Source organism: Vulpes vulpes, chromosome 3, assembly GCF_048418805.1.
Source record: "Vulpes vulpes isolate BD-2025 chromosome 3, VulVul3, whole genome shotgun sequence".
NCBI lineage: Eukaryota > Metazoa > Chordata > Mammalia > Carnivora > Canidae > Vulpes > Vulpes vulpes.
In genome coordinates, this window is record NC_132782.1 from 43,384,692 (window position 1) to 43,402,692 (window position 18,001).

General features: G+C 36.6%; 1 long non-coding RNA gene across 3 annotated transcripts in view; it reads right to left on the minus strand.

Moving 5' to 3' along the window:
- Positions 1-16,620: 16,620 nt before the first annotated feature.
- LOC112926632 (uncharacterized) overlaps positions 16,621-18,001 on the minus strand; it is a 335,174-nt gene continuing 333,793 nt past the window's right edge. For all 3 annotated transcript variants that reach the window (XR_003236379.2, XR_012000391.1, XR_012000392.1), the window contains one exon: positions 16,621-17,022. This is a non-coding gene — a long non-coding RNA (uncharacterized lncRNA). The remainder of the gene's footprint in view (positions 17,023-18,001) is intronic.

The window sequence follows — 18,001 nt, forward strand, 5'->3', positions numbered from 1 at the left end:
AGGAAATGGTAGATGAAAGACCCAGAGACATATGAAAGTAAATAAGAGATCATCTACTGGGAGATGGAAAAAAATAAGTGTACATAGAACATCATGGTTTGTTTTGGAAAGATGTATTGGAACCCAATTCACACAAAAGTTGAAGGCCGGGAATTAATGTAAGAGTGGAAAAAAAGAATGGTTGAAGGTTAAACTGTAAGACATCATAGGGCTATAATCTAAGTTTTATGATAAATATCAACATCACTGCTTTAAAGATAAGTGCTTTTCTGAACTAAATTCATAGATAAATGTAAGGGTATAAGGTAGATTGGTAGAATTTATTTAAACAGTTCAAGTACTATTTTTAAGCCTCTTAACAATATAAATTGCCTTTTGTTTTGTTTTGTTTTTCCTCTATATTTTAATTGATGAAAACCACACTGTGAGACTCCTGCTTCCAGCCAGGATGGAATCATAAGGACTGATTTTGTGTTCCTGCCTGAAACAAACCTTAAAAAACACACAAAGACAAAATATATGAAATAATGGTTTTGAGACACAGGACATTGGGCATCAAAGGACTACCGAGAAATGGGAAACAAAACGATGAGCATGACAAATGCCCCAATTCTTATTGCATTGGGTGAGTTTCCAAACTGTGAGCAGGTAGGGACAACTAAGGCAGAGCTTGGGGGTGTCTCTCAGTTAAAAAGATGGAGCTGGGAACCCAAGAAGACCAAAGTGGCTAGTTCATGGAAAAGAGTACCAGAAAAAAGAGAGCTGCCAGAGTAAAGTTTCCAGAGATCTATAGGGGACCTTCTCTGATATTTAGCTGAGCACTGACTAGTGCATAAATTGAGGACACCACTCAAGGTCAGTGAAGAAAACCCCTGAAAAGCTTAGTGGGAATAATCTTAGTGCTTACACAGGTCCAATCACAGTGCCTGTTCCTACTAATCAGAATGGAAACCTAATAATTCACGAGCATCAGGTAGAAAATTCATGGCTTGCAACACAAGTAGGGGAAATTTGCTCTAGCTTAAATGCTGCTGTAATCCTATCTAACAAAATTTTAAAGCAAGACACAAAAGAATCAAGCACTTCCCAAGTGATTTAACCTTGTCCAAAAACAAAGCTAAAGAACATTTACTGATATGCAAAAATATATAAATTTTAGCAATTTAATATTCAAAAAATCTGGGATCCAATAAAAAATTACCAAGAATGAAAAGAAGGGGGAAAATAAATTCCATAATTAGGAGAAAAAGATCAATCCACACCAACACATAAATCACAAAGATGATAAACTTAGAACATAAAGACTTTGGTCATTACTATAACTGTATTCCATATGCTCAAGGAGCTAGTGATGAGACTGCATATGCTTAGTGGAGACATGGATATAGGGTTCTGTACTAAACTAAGCAGTTTTCAGCACCCCCTGAGAGTCTTGGAATGTATTCTCATGGATAAAGCTGGCCTACTCTAGGTTTACACAAAAGTACAAATAATCATAGCAAAGATTAATTCTCCAAGCATGTAATTAAAGGCATATGTTGTCAGATTGAATTAAAAAGCATAGTGCAATTATATTCTATGCATAAGAAATTCAACTTGGGGTGGTGCCAGGGTGGCTCAGTTGGTTAAGTGTCTGACTCTTGATATCAACTCTCGTCTTGATCTCAAGGTCATGAGCTCAAGCCCCACATTGGGCTCCATGCTTGGCATGGAGCCTATTTAAAAAAATAAATAAATAAATAAATAAACTAAATTATGAGATCCCTGAGTGGCTCAGCAGTTTAGCACTTGCCTGCCTTCAGCCCAAGGTGTGATTCTACGGTTCCGGGATCGAGTCCCGCATCGGGGTCCCTGCACGGAACCTGCTTCTCCCTCTGCCTGTGTCTCTGCCTCTCTCACTATGTCTTTCAAGGATAAATAAATAAAATCATTATTATAAAAAAATTAAATTAAATATAAAGACATGAATAGATGAAAAGTAGAAAAATTTTTAAAAGATAAACCATATCAGAAGTTGGAGTAGCTCTATTAATATTAACAAAATATAGTTCAGTGGAGAGGCTTCTAAGAGGCATAAAAAAGTCACATTTGGTAAAAGGTCATTTGGTCATTTGTCAATATTACATGACAATCTTAAATATTTATGCATGTAATAAAACAGTTTCAAAATACATAAAACAAAACTAAAAAAGGAAAGAAAATAGATGAATTTCTAGTTATCATCAGATATTACAAAACCTTTCTCAATAATGGGCAATAAAAATATACTGAATATCAATAGGGATATAGAAGACCTGAATAATATTTCAATCAATATTATCTAATTGAGCTTCATAGAACATTCCACAGAAAAACAGCAGTATACATATTCTGTTCGAATGCACAGAGGATTTAACAAAATAGCGTATATTCTGGGTCATTCTGTTTCAATTAATTCAAAAAGAATAGATGTATGCAAATGAAGACTCTAACCACAATAGAATGTGAAAAATAACAGTAATATATACAGAAAATCCATAAGCATTTAATAAATAACATACACTTAAATTACACTTATGTCAAAGAATTAATAAAAAAGATCACTAGAAAGTATTTAACTGAGATAAGAAACACAAGGCAAAGTATCAATATTTGTAGGATTCAGATAAAGCAATAAGTAGAGAGAAATTTCTAACACGAACTATTTTAAAATGGAGTTAAATTGTAGGACACCTAGCCAGTGTCTCAGAATTGCCTGATATGTGTAAAATCTACACTTCTGATCACAAAAGTGTTCTGTGTGAGTCGTATAGAAGCACCAGAGTGTTTTTCCTTAGCAGGCACCTGTTACTTTTTATGAAAGTATTAAATGAAGAAGAATGAAAGGTACTTATTGGGAAAGGCAGTAATAGTGTAGGAATTCTGCACTAAACTTGGCTTAAATTTTGGCATAGCCAAACACTAGACGGGTAATTTTGAGAAAATTATTTAACATCTCTGTGTCTCAATTTTATCTGTAAAATATGGATAGTATTATTGTATTTAGTACCTACAAAGCATTAAGAACAAGCCTAATGTTCAAAGAGAACATTACCTGTTTGTTAAATAAGTCTATTAAAAATTGCCACATTTTATTCCCGGAATTATCATTACCATATTATTTTTATATGTTATTCAAATCCTGTTTGCATTGTTTTGTTCATATATCCTTAAGGAATATATTTCTTAAAATATAATAAAAGAGAAATGAATTACAACATTTAACCACCAAAAATACACATCGATTGGCACTTCAGTTGATAGGACAATCCACAGTGAGATACATCATGATCTCAAGAATGAAACAAATTAATATGGTGACCTAAAAAGTTTATGGCTCTACAGACTACCCAGATCCTGAGAGAAAGAAGAGAGAGTATTCAAAAAAGCTTTGAAAATGAATAGGGAAATGAGAGATGTATGTGCTTAACAGAGATAGATACATGAAGACCAAGATTTGCTTTCTATCTTTTTAGAAGTTTGTTTTGTATCATTTCTTTTTCCCATAAAAAAAAACATAAACGTGCATTTAACATTTTGGCTCATTGTAAACAGATTTTTGAATAATACAATTTCAAAATCTGTAGTAATGAAGACATAGAAAACAATGTATATATTTATTAAGTACTTAGTATATAATTCAAGATAATGAAAACTGTGATTCTATTTAAATTGAAATATTAATAAAATAGAAATAAATAGAATAAATGCAAATCACATATTTTAATATAAAATTATTTACCTCTGAATTATTCAGAAATAAAAGAACAAATATTTTCCAGAGTCGAATACATTAAACTATTGAGAATTCCCTGAATTTTGCTTCATAGGGAGAATAGAATCACATGAAACTCCATATATTAGGGGATACAGAATTTCTCTGCCCTTAATCATTTTTCCCTCTTCCTTAATTGAACTGGATCCTAGAGAGTTTTTAGTAGGCTTCATATTAGGCAATGAATTGAGAAAGACTGACATAATCAGATAAATATTGCCATCTATTATAATTAATAGTATTAAATCTACAGATACCTCAAACACTCAGAAGTATGAGAAGTCTTCAGAACTCCTATTGAGCCCTGTATATCCTAAACATTTAATATATATCTTAAATACTTTTTTCACATAAAATTTTTTAAGATTTTATTTATTTATTTGATAGAGAGTGAGAGCACAAGCAAGGAGGAAATGTAGAAGGAGGAGAAGCAGACTCCCCACTGAGCAGGGGGCTGATGTGGGACTTGATCCCAGGATTCCACGACCATGACCCTAGCTGAAGGCAGATGCTTAACTGACTGACCCACCCAGGCTCCCCTATATCTTAAATATTTAAGGTATAGCTTAAACAATACTTATTATTTATGTGAAATATTTGAAAATATTTATTCTTATTAGTAAATTTTTAGATAAACATATTTATAAATGTCTATATAGGTGTCAAGAACAACTTTACTGTTTTACTTCAAATAGTTATTTCTTTTGTGGCATTTTTACTTCTCAAAAAATATAATATATTTTGTATAATTTTGAAATTATAAAAATAATGATTAATATAGATCAGAGGTTGCATAGCAAATATAAATGTACTCAAAAGAGACTATGTATTTGTTCTAAAAAATGCTAAGCTTTGAGTGATTGCAGCCTGGTTACTTGACCTCTTAAAAATTACCATTATTAAGATGATGCACATTTTCCCTTGTTCTGTTGTCCAAGAACTTACTAAAACAACAGAACCCCCCAAAAGTCCAATAAAAAATCTTGATTAACTCAGTAATTGTAATTAGCTTTTTGCTCTAAAACTACTTATTACTGAATTCACTACTTCTGAAATGAGTAATCACACAAGCAGGAAATCTTGTAGACTTTATTCTCTACAAAGGCTCTGCTTTCAAGCTTTCTTTAACAATTAATTGACTAGTCTTTCTGATTTTGTTATTTTTTATTACATTATCACTGCTAACATAAGATTCCACTCTATCAAACATAAGATCCCAGGTCTCTATTCCTGAAACTCTGTTTCAATTGTGCAAATCTTTGTTTTATTATTTATTTATTCATGAGAGACACAGAAGACAGAGGCAGAGACATAGGCAGAGGGAGAAGCAGGGTTCCTGCGGGGAGCCCAATGTGGGACTCGATCCCAGGACCCCAGGATCATGACCTGAACAAAGGGCACACACTCAACTACTGAGCCACCCGGGAGCCCCAGTGCAAATCTTTCAATGATACTTCTACATTCATGTATATAAATTCAGGACTTACCAGAGTGTGGCACTGATCTATCTTTGCAGTCTTGATGCACTCAGTTACCCCAAGAAGAACCATGTGGTAAGCCAAATATATATCTAGGATAGATGATAGAAGATAGATAGATGATAGATAATAGATGATGATGATGATAGATAAATAGATAAACAGATATAGATATACCTGTCTATAGTTGATAGAGATAGAGACAGAGGTGGATCTATGTGTATAACTCCATATGTATCCATATGTATCTCCATCAACCCTGATCTACAGACTTCCTTCCCTCTTCTGTTAACATTTCTTAAAAAAAAAAAAATCTATGTATGTATAGCTGGAAATATTGGCCATTAATCAATTATCCATCTTTGCATCACAGTTTTGGTTTGGTTTTGTCTATCACATTAAAACTGGTTGTTCCATATCATGCATTGAATGGAAGGTAAAAGGTAATTCAAAAGAAGTAGGAACTCTTTAACAGAGATTGGTAGGAAAAGCAAGTCTACTTGCTTCACTCAGCCCCATCTGTGTTCCTTTCTCCTTCTGCTGCAAAAAAATAATCACAAATTCTGGTGGAGATGCTGAAGAGTCTCAACTTCTCTAAATCCTAAAGCTGACTGAAGTCTTAGAGCCAATCAAGCAGGATATACTTTCTCACAATTTTTTTTTTCAAATCTTTCACATTTAAGAATAAAACAAAAGTTTTCCTTTATTTAAAAAAAATTTTTTTTAAAGAGGGAGAGTAGGCATGCCGTGCCCTGGGGAAGGGCAGAGAGAAAGAGAGGAAGAGGAGCTTAAGCAGTCTCCATACCAAGCACAGAGCCTAATGGGGGGTTCGATCTCATGACCCTGAGATCATGACCTGAACCGAAATCAAGAGTCGGATGCTTAATCAACTGAGCCACCAGGATGCCCTTATTTTTTTTTCTTTTAAGTTTAATATTTTTGTGCTAATTCATCTTCTGCATGTTTTGTAATTTTCTTATATGAATATTTGGATTATTTCCAGTTGGGAGCTATTATAAATAAAGCTACTATAAACATTTGTACAAGTCTTTGTGTTTCTTTTCCCCATTATAAATACCTAAGTTTTGAATGAATGGGACATTTGATAGATTTATGATCTCACTTTTAATAACTGCCAACCTGTTTTCCAAATGGATTGTACCATTTTGCATCTCTGTTAGCAATGTATAAAAGTAAGTCTACAACTTTAACGATATTTATGTTTAATTTTATTTTCTAGTTTCTCTAAGTGTTTTTTGTCTTTTGAAAATTGAGATTGTTGTGAGGACTGAGATAATGTTTTTAACATGAATAGTGTATTTGACTTCAATAAATATTAGTTATTATAATTATCACTCTGGTTTTTCAGTTACTTACTCTGTAACTCCAGCACACATATGCAGTGACTTTTGCCTAATAAATAATCAATAAATGTCTGTTAATTATTAAGGTATCAGTTATAGAGAGAAAGAAAGTGTCTGAAAAGCACATCAAAAATGGTGATAATGACATCAGCGTATCTGCCCCTACGGGGTATCACTGAGCATGTAGGGAGAAGGACAGGACAACACTGTTTTCAATAGTACATCTGAGGGTGAATTCTGGTGACTAAATTCTCATCTTCATGCTTGGTTAAGTACCATAATTTTTTTTAATTTCAGCTTTATGGAGATTTAATTGACAAAATTACAGGATATTTACTATGATGGTGGTTTGATACATGTATAACATTGAGAAAGGATTTCCCCCATCTAGTTAAGTTTCATATTGATCACTTAAGATAGTATACAATACAGTGTTAACACGTTTTACATGTCTCCAGCTTTGTTTTGTAAACATAAGTTTAATTTTTTTTCTGATGATCCATTTTACCTAAATAATCTTTATGGATGGATATGCAGAATGTTTTCTAACGCCTCAATATATAATGACTATTCTGAGTAATATCTTTTGGATACAGTTTCACTGTATTTTTATTTCATTAGGATAGGATCCTAGAAGTAAAACTAATGAGTAAGGAAGGGAATGTAAACAGTTATAAGACAAGGTTCTTGTTACAATCAAAAACAAATGGAGACTGGGCTTCCTGGGGGGTCAGTCGGTTAAGGGCCTGCGTTTGGATCAGGTCATGATCCCAGGGTCCTGGGATTGATTCCTGCATCTGGCTTCCTACTCACAGGAAACCTGCTTCTCCCTCTGCCTCTGCCCCTCCCCTGCTTGTGTGTGCTCTCATTCTCTTTCCTTCTCTTTCAAATAAATAAATAAAATCTTAAAAACAAAAAAAATCAGACAAACAAATGGAGAGCAGCCGTAAAATTTTCCTGAGCAGACAAAACCAGTTTAGTCATACAAACAAAGCTTAATTTAGCTTATTTTGTAAGACTGACTTGACTTGGGTCATTTCTTGTTTATGTATCTGGAAATCATAAGCCAAGTTTGACTGTTTCCCAAGGCTGATATGAGATACCAATTGACCAATTCCTTATTATTTAAGAAAATTCTAATATTATAATCAGTCACTGTGAAGAATACACAGTCACTGCTTTTTCACTATATAAGCAGCTTTATAATAATATACCCCTGAGCTTCATTCCATGTTTTGGTTTTTGAGTGCTCCTGATTTACAAACTACCATTTTGGTGTATGCACAGTAAACTTTTACTAATTACTACTTCAGTGATTTATTGGTTTCACTTCTGTTATTCTTGAACTTTTGACACCATCTTGCAGAATGGAATGTTGCTCCAAATAACCTACTGACTTGAGAAATTACTGTTTCCCTTCTGCAAAATTTACATGATTCCAAATCATTCTAATATAATCGTGTGTAAATTTTCCGTCTGTTCCTCTGAAATAGCAGATAAATATCTTTCTCTAACAAATTCCTTGAAAGTCTTTCCAGCCTGCTAGAAATAATTAAAGAGACGCTGAAGGAGAGACAAACAAATGTGGCAAAACTGGAGTTCTTGAATTAACAGTTTCACCAGTGACTCTTGAATAAGAAAAACTAGATTCCAGCACATCATAAACAAAACTCCCACTTTTCCTGAAACTCTTAAAAGTTTTCAGGCATCATCCTATTATATTTATCATTTAAGCACATTAAAATTACACTAGTGTTGAGGAAAGACATCAGGAGGACATGATCCCTGGTTGACCCCTGAGCTGAACCCCACAGTCAGAGGCTCCTCATCCCTCCCCTGACCTTGGAATCTGTATTGTACCTGCCTTTGTTCCCAGAAGATGCTGAAAGGACATAGTCTTGAGATAGTGATGTGCAAGTGAGAGTGATGTGTTGAGACCTTCTGAATGTTAGGACTGAACCCAGCTAGCTAAGGCCTCTTTTTTAATTTTTAAAACCTAGCAGGCAGGTGTGGAAATCTAGTGGTCTCGCAACTACTGAAGACAAGCCTCTTATGAAAGTTCCATTGCTTACTAAAGCTTCCATCTACCAACCTGGGGTGGTCTGACTCTTTGGCCTTTTCTTGTCCTTCTCCACCCAGAAAGCTCCCAAAGAGGCTGTGAACCAACAGTTGGCTAGTCAGCCAGGAGGCCAAAAAATGGGACTTGGGAAAGAGAAATCCTGGGTTGGCTGGTGCCCTCTCCATGGGGGTAGGTGGCCCATATGTCAGATGATTGTGGAGCACCTTGAGAGTACAGGCATGTATTGAAACACTGACTGCTTTAATAGCCCTGCTTGAGAAACTGCACAGGGCACACTGCAGCAAAGAAAATCCCAAGAAAGTGATGAGAAGGATGTTGTGATTGATAATGCAACAGATGAAAAGCTTGGTGCAGTGCAATTACTAATAAAAAGGAGAGCAAAAGCACAGCAATAGCACCCCCAGCCAGTGGGGCAGTCTTCAGGAAATGTTCATGATGAGAGAAGATACCTCCATTGAGCTTATTGATACAGCTGTCAAGTTCTAGCTGGAGGCCCAGCATGGTCAGCATAGCTATGGGATATGGGAGGACACACATTTCTCTGACCAGGCAGGAGGCAGAGAAAATGGGCCACATCACCAAACACTCTGTTCTCTGGCATTGCCTGGATGGTGGAAAGGGGTTAGGAGTGGTTCCAAATACTCACTCCCTTATAGGTTGGTTATTCTATTCTAGCTTAGAGGAGGCTTGGCCCAATGACAGCAGCCTCCCTGGCATGAGAGACCATGGAAACCTACAGAGGAGGTGCAGCAAATTCTTAGGGAACTGAGACTCAGACAAGGCCTTATCTTTGAAGGTTGTCAGATCACATTCACTGCAGGAATAAAAGCTAAGATTCTCCAATCCACCCCCATAATCTAGTGCAGGACATTGATATCCATTCTAAATTGAGTTGTGGGACAAGATATTTATGATGTAGGAGAAGATATTTATGATCCAATGCTGATCTCAGGGAAACTGACAAATCCTGAGAATGGGTAGAGGCTATTGAAAAGACCTGGAACAGAGAAGTTTCTTGGAAAGTTAAAAGTCTATCCCAACTGGCTATAAAGGGACCAATAAAAATTACCCAGGAACAAATGTGGTTGATCTCACTGCTGCAGGAACCCCATCTGAACAGATAGACTAATGATATAACACTGTGTTGGCCAGTCTGTGGAAAGCCTCAAAATCTGAACAACAGTTCACAACTGTCCCATCTGCCCATCACATGGGAGGGGCAACAATTGGCCTTTCAAGTGCTTCTCCAAGGCTAACTGCACAACCCCTCCATATGTTATGGGGTGGCGGCCTGAGACGTCCCTGCTCCCCTTCCCAACACCAGTAAAATAGGCTATTACATTGATGATACAAGGTTAACATGTGAAGATTCGTCCCTGCTGCAGCACACTTTGAAGGCTTTGCTGGAACATACGCAAGGAAGAGGATGGGCCCACAGAAAATTCAAGGCACCACTGCAAGTTTCTGTAAGTTGTTTGGTCAGGTAAGATCCATGGTGTCCCAGAAGCTGTGATTGATAAGGTGCAAACTTATCCAACACCCTAGGAATGTGAAAGAGGTGCAAGCTTTTATAGAGATTTTGGGGTTTGAAGAACTTTTATTCCTCACCTGGCCCAGTTCCTGCCTCCCTATTACTTCCTGGTAAAGAAAGGGCACTAATGGGATTAGGGATCAGAACAGCAAGCCACCTTTGAGAAGGCAAAAATACTACTGAAACAAATTTAAAGCTCTGGGCATCTCCTTAGCAGGGCTACCATTTGAGTTAGGTATGCCTGTAATTCCACAAAGTATGGATTGGGCTTTGTGGTAGAGACAACAGAAGGGAAGAATGCCCTTGGAATTCTGGCCCCAGTTCTAAAAAGTGGACAAAAACTCAAAATACACCAAGAGAGCAGCAGCTCCTAAATGTTTACACAGAGCTCCTCCAGGTAAGAGAGCTTCTCAGTAAGGGATAAACCACAGCAGCCAATGGGCTAAACTCAGAGCCATTCACCTAGTGATCACTCATGACCCCTGGCTGTTAACCCTTTGCTGACATTTGGGCTATTCCAAAGACCTTGGGAAGCCTGGACAGTGGGAAATCAAAGAGTCAATTATCATGACTTGGTTCTTGTGAAGTCAAGATGTGGGGTGGTGGGAGGACATTTGGGTTCACCTGCAGGGCTAAGCAAAAGAACATGGTATTAAATGAATGTTCCATCTTTCCTATAACCCACATGCAGCAGGGATGGTAGGAAAGAAAAATGGAATATTAAAGCAGCAGATTAAGTTACTAACAGCTAAAGTAATGTTGGTCGGGTGGACTAAAGTATTGTCCCAGGCTTTAATACATTTGAACCAATCAGGCCAATATATCGTCCTATATGCCAGAGCAGGGATGCCTGCCAAGGCACGCAATACTATAAAGGTATCGAAGTTATGGTAAGCAGCCATCCCCTTGACTTATGGCAGATTAATGTCTCATGCTGCTGAGAATGCCAAGTTCTGTAATGTCTGGGGATGGAATGATCTACTGGAATTTGTGATGGGATGTCCCTCTGGGATTAGAGATGAGTTACTTCATACTCTTGAGTGTTGGGGAGGGACACTCAGTGTCCACTGGGATCCTGCTATCTTGCTGTAAGCTGGACATGTTGACATGCACTATATCTGACAGGAGCACATACTGTCAGAAGACGGGAGAAGGTGAGGAATCTGGTCTGGCATATCTGGCCCCAAGCTCTCTCCACACACCTGACAGTGCTGCTTCCTGCAACCAACATGTATGGTATCTACAACCAGGTAAAGTTTCTAAAACTGCCAACCTCTGTCTTTTGAAGGCCAGGTGGACATGTTCTGTTTTCCATCTGTACGATCAAATTGGCAGCTGTCATTGTTGCCTCCACTGGCCTCGAAGATATTATAGCACTTGTAGAATCCATTGCTAAATTCACCCAGCAAGCCTTGAATGCTAATGACAAAAATATTTCCTTTCTGAACACTGAAATGAATCTAATACAAAAAACTGTCCTCAAAAATAGGATGGCCTTGGAAATTATTACTGCCTTACAAGGAGTCACCTGTGCCATTAGCCAAAATAGAATGTTTTATGTTCGTACCCTGATAAGTCTGCAAATGTATCATCTTATTAAATTGCTTGAGTTCTCAAGTGAATACCCTGAGTGATCCAACCTCTAACTTAGGGGACTTAATATCACTTAGGGGACTTTGGATTATGAGGCTCTTGATGGAAAAAGTTGTGACTGATTTTGGGAATCTTTGTTTTCATCTGTGTTTTCTCTTGATGTTACCGCTTTGTTGCTATGATATCTGCCTCCAAAGCATCCAGATAGCTGCCAAAGGAGCCACCTCCATGCTAGTGAAACTCCTTGCTGACCGCTCAGGGCACATTGTGGAAGAGGGGGCATGTAAGAGCTAGTCATGAGCGGTCAAGTGTTGGGAGAAGTCACTGAGAGGACCTGATTTCCAGGAGGTTTTTCATCCCCTCCCCTATCCTTGGAGTGTGCATTATTCTTGCCTTCCCCACTCCCAGAAGCTGCCCCAAGAACATAGTCATGAGATAGTGATATGGTGCTGAGGCTATCTATATGGTATACTTGACTGAACCTAGATAAGTCTTCTATATAAACTAAGATTTGGCAAGTGGGTGCAAAGATCTACTCATCTTGTGGGTGTCAAAGACAAGCCTTATATGTCAGTTGCCTTGCTTATTGAACATACAATCCACCAACCTAGAGTTATTTGCCTTTTCCTTTGGTCTCCCTCCTCCTCCACACACAAGGATGGTTTCAGATTTCACTCAGGGAATGCCCAAGTAGCTTGCTAAAAGACTAAATGTTGGTCAGAAGTAAATTTTGTAGCTATGAATTCTAAAAAAAAGCAAACAAAAGAAATAATTCTTTGCATAGCTGAGAATTATAACAATATTTTGGATATAAATTAAACTGCTCAACATATAGTAACTGCTACAGCACACACAATAAAAATTGATGCATTAATATAGAGTATAAGTTCATGCGAAAAAAACAAGTCTGGCAGTCAAGATACATGAATCAGGAGCATTTTCAAGTCATCATCTGAAGTGTAAGAAGCAAAGAAGTGCTATGGATTATTCTGGTTGGAGCCAGACATCGTCGGGTTATAGATGGTAGTCAAAACCCAAGATGAGACAGAGAGAAACAAAGCAAAATGTACAGTTAGTTATAAAAGAAACTCGTAGCAAACAGAACCCAGAAAGACATCATCATTCAAGGAGTACCAGCAGAATAACAGCAATGGTGAAGACCAAAGACAGATCTCAGAATTAGACAGAAAACCCAGAAAGTGGAGTGGACATGGTTATCTACACAGAATATATTTCTGTTCCTGGCAGAAACATGCCTTCAAGGGATAATCATCTTTCCTCCCCATTAAGTCATTGTGTTGTCAGAGAAATCTGTCCCAGGTACAATCTTGAGAATGGGCTTTGATTCTAACCAGTCATTTATTCCCTTCCTTGATTTTGCATTAGAATCATATGGAATTAATTAGTTAATTAATTAATTAGAAATAGCAAATAAATAAGCAAATAAAAATAAAATAAATAAAATAGCAAAGCCCAGGGCCTGTCCCAGAGATTATATTTTACTTGGTAAAGAGGAACACAGGACCTCCTCCCTCTATTTTTTAAAATATGTATTTATTAATTTTAGGCAGAAAGAGAGAGAGAAAGAGGGGAGGGAAAAGGGAAAGAGAATCTCAAGCAGACTCTCTGCTAAGCATAGAGACTGATGTAGGGCTTGATCCCATGACACTGAGATCATGACCTGAGCCAAAACTGAGAGTCAGACACTCAACCAACTAAGCCACTGAGACACCCTATAGGGCTTCCTGTATTTTTAATTTATTTTCCCTTGAGAGCTCTTAAAAAATACCAATTTGGGACTAAGTACCAAATAAATCTATCAAAACTTAATGTGAGAATGAGATGCAAGCATTTTTTTAAAAAACAACTTTCCAAAATAATTAATAATAATAATAATAAATAAATAAATAAAACTTTCTAGATAAATGTAATCTACAGAGTAATTTGAGAACAGCATTTCTAAAATGGAATATTATCCCCCTTCACAGGGATTGGTTTAGAAAAGGACATATAACTTAAGCCAAAATATCACAAGAGGAAATGGCTGGTAGGTGGAGGGAAAGAAAAGTTCTGTCTCATAATAAATATCCTCTAGAGCCACGCTGTCCAATATGGTAGCCATTGGCCACATGTGGTTATTGAAATGTGACCAGTACAACCAAGAAATGGAACTTTTAATTTTACTTAGTTTTAATTAAATTTAAATTTAAAAACTGATACTCAATTTCATTATTGGAAAAATATATTTTAAGAAAAATTTTGAAATATGAATCAACCCTCTCAATTATACATTTCATGCAGTATACATCAAATGTTTGTGATGGAAATTTAATGTCCAAGTTGATATATTCAATACAAATCAGATTTACAAGATTTAGCATGAAAAAGACTGTGTAAAATTTCTCAGGGGGGTGCCTAGGTGGCTCAGCCAATTAAGTGTCTACATTCGGCTCAGGTCATGATCCTAGGGTCCTCGGATCAAGCCCCTCATTGGGCTCCCTGTTCAGCAGGGAACCTGCTTCTTCCTCTCTTGCTCTCCCTGCTTGTATGCACTGTCTCTCTGTCAAAAAAAGAAAATCTTTTATAAAACAGAATAAAATAAATTTTTTTTAAGAATCTCACTAATTTGTTTATGTGGATTATATGCTGGCATGAGAATATTTTAAATATATTGGGTTAAATAAAATATATTATTAAAATATATTTTACCTGATTCTATTTACTTTGTAAACATAATATCTAGAAAAATTTTAATTCCTTATGTGGCTTATATTATATTTTCTGAACAGTACTGGCTGATATGAGTGAAATTAAGGCATGCTGTTGCCATAGCCCTCTAGCTACCAGCATATCACAGAATATGGAAAACTCAGGCTGAGGACAGAAAAATGGAATGAGAACCTGGTGGAAACCCGCTGTTTTTGCAAGGCTGCAAGACATTTTCAGTTGTTTCTCCATCCCTTCTGTATTAGTTATCTATTGATATTTAACTGCCCTGAAACCATTAATGGTTTTTTAAAAATAGGCAATTATTATTTATAGTTTCCATGGGTCCAGAATCTAGCTGTGCCTTAGCTAGGTGCCTCCGTTTAAACGTATCACACAAGCCTACAATCAAAAATCAACCAGGGCTTTGGTCTCATCTGATGGCTTGACTAGAGAAGGATCTGCTTCTCAGATCACTCATATATTGTTGTCAGGATTCAATTTCTCATAGGTTTTTGAACGAGAGCTTCAGTTCTTCACTGGCTGTTGGCCAAAGGCCTCCCTCAGTTCCTTGTCATATGGGCCCTTCCAAAGTTCAGCTCACAGCATGCCAGCTGGTTTCCTCAAGCAAAGGAGAGAAAAAAAAAAAATGGAAGTCACCGTGTTTTTTTTATTACTAATCTGAAGTGATAGTCCATTACTTTTGCCATATTTGGGTCTTTAATTTAAAGTGAGTCACCAGGGCCAGCCTGTACTAAAGAAGACCGATTATATAAGAGCATGAATATCAGGTGAAAATAATCAGGGATCATCTTAGAGGCTACCAAACAAACTTCTTGATGAGCTCCATCCCCAGCCTCAGAAGTAAGCACTAGCCTGAAGTTTATAATTATTTATAGACAAATATTTATACTTTTACTTCAAATTAATGATTCACAAATAATATGTATTGTTTTTTAATATGTATTGTTGTTTTATTGTTGTTGTTTTAATATGTATCCACTTGATTTTCTCCCTCAACATTACATTACATATATATATATGTAATAGCCATGTTGATTTGACACTGGGAAATCTAGTTCAAAAAATTTACTTGCTATCTAATATTTCATTATATGAATAAGCACTAGTGGATTTATGCAGTTACTTACTAATATTTAGAGGATTTTTTCACATTTATTTTATTACAAACAGTGCTGCAAAGACATTTTTCTAAATGGTCTCTGTGCATATGTGGGAGAGTTTCTTCAGATCTGGGATTACTGGGATATAGAGAATATGCAACTTGAAATTTGTTAGATACTGCAAAGCTGCCTTCCAAAAAGAGATATTAATTTGTGGTCTTGTTAGCAAAGTATCTGAGTTCTTTTTTCAAGAGCACTTGAATTTATTGGATTTTAACTACATTTTCCCATTTTAATGGCAAAAAAAAATATATCACATTTTGTTATGGTGATAATCTGCATCTCCCTGATTAGTTGTGAGGTTGTACATACTTAAGTCATTTTTATATGTATATTTTGCCATACAAATTCCATTATCTGAGGCTTAGTTTTATAGTTTGTGTCTTTTTTAATTGGTTGGTTGTTGTTTTTTTTTTTTTCTTATTTAGTTACTGGAGCTTTCCAGGTATTCTTGATTCAAAGACTTTATCTAATAGATGGTTGACAGATATATGACTTTTCTTATTTTTAAAACGTTTACATGTCAATACAAAATGCTGAAATTTTAATGCATTGAATTTTTTGCAATATTCATTTAATGGTTTCTGCTTTTTGTATTTGCTTAAAGAAATATTCCTACCCTAAATTCACAAAGACATTCTGTGTTTTACTTTCTCTTCTTGACTCAGTTATCCACTTGGAAAAGAAGTGTGTGTGAGGTTTTGTTTTTGTTCTTACCATCTGCACTCAGTCTTTCTAGGTATTTAGTAGGAGAATTTTCAGATTTGTCTCAGTCTTCTTTCTTACCTGAGCCAGAAACAGTCCATGTCAATCCATAAACTACTCTGATATTTTTTTCATTACTTGTGATAAAAAGCTCCTTAATGACACAAGAGGCAAAAATACACAGAATTCAATAATGAATAAATTTAATTCAACAATTTAAAGTGCTACAGGAAACTCAAGAAATATAAAGTGAAAATATGTTAACTTGTCATTGGTGATAACAAATCCTGGGAGTTCTTTGCATAGAAGCCAGATGTCGAGGTGTTGAAAAGTGTTCCAGTCATCAGTGCTATTTTTTTATTGTTTTCACCTCTTAGTCTCCTAGAATCATGGTGAGGTTGCCCTTCCATTTCCCCATGTCACCATATGACTAGTTTTGGCCAATGAATTGTGAGAGGAGGTCAAGTGCATCCCTTTGGGATTGAATATGTCATTGTAACGACATCCAGGGCTCCTTCCCTACAGCACGGCAACCAGCGAGTTTCATGGTATGCTCATTCATCTGGATGGGTTCAGCAGTAAGGAAACCTGCATAAAGGAAAAGTGAATCTTTTTCATTATAAGCCATTGGGATTTTGGAATTTTATCACCACAGCATATCTTGATCCATCCTTATATAAATTAATACAAGAGGGATGTGAACTCATGCCCACAGCATAAGGATGGGCTAGCTTATGCTATACTGACAAATAATGGGATAACTCAGCAGCTTTAAACATCAAAGTTTCATTTTTTTCTCATGCTACATGTCCAGCATGAGTTAACTGTAGGCTCTGCTCCACATTTTCCTCTCTCTAGGCCCTAGGCCAACAGAGCAGTCACCAGCTGGAGCACTGCCAGTCATCAGGGTAGAGGAAAAAAGTAGGTGGCAAATTGTACATGAGCTCTTTAAGCCTAATTATGACACATGTCAATTCCACACGTATTTAATTTTAGTTTGGGTTCCCTAGAGAAACAGCCTCTGAGCTAATGGCTCGTATGAAAGTAATATAAGTAATAAGTGTTCACAATTAAAACCAGGAAGACAGTGGGGAAGTGGGACCAAAGGTAAAGGAAGCCAAGAAATGTTGCAATGTCAAGCAAAGTGTCCTGAAATTTTGGCTCCATCATCAAGATAGCTCTGGAGACTGGGCCAGTCAAATCTGAAATTATCCTGACCATGTTCACAGAACCTGCACTATTATACCCTGCTACTTGTCAGTTACTATTTTAGGGTTTCCATTGTGATGATACAAAATTCCAGGCTTCTGGGGCTCCTGCGGCCCATAGAGAGTCGCAGATCTGGACTTTGGCAGTGAAAACACATGAATCTTTGTGCACAAAAAGGATGACAGGTCCTAGGGGATGGGAAGGCACTGACAGCTCTGATATGCATTTCAAAGGCAAAGCACAACACACCTAAGCCTTAAGAAAGCAAGGAAGTGCAATTCTACCCCATTAGCAGAGGGAGAAAGAGCAACCACAATGAAATGAGACAAAAGAGAAAGACTCAGAACTGAAGCTTTCT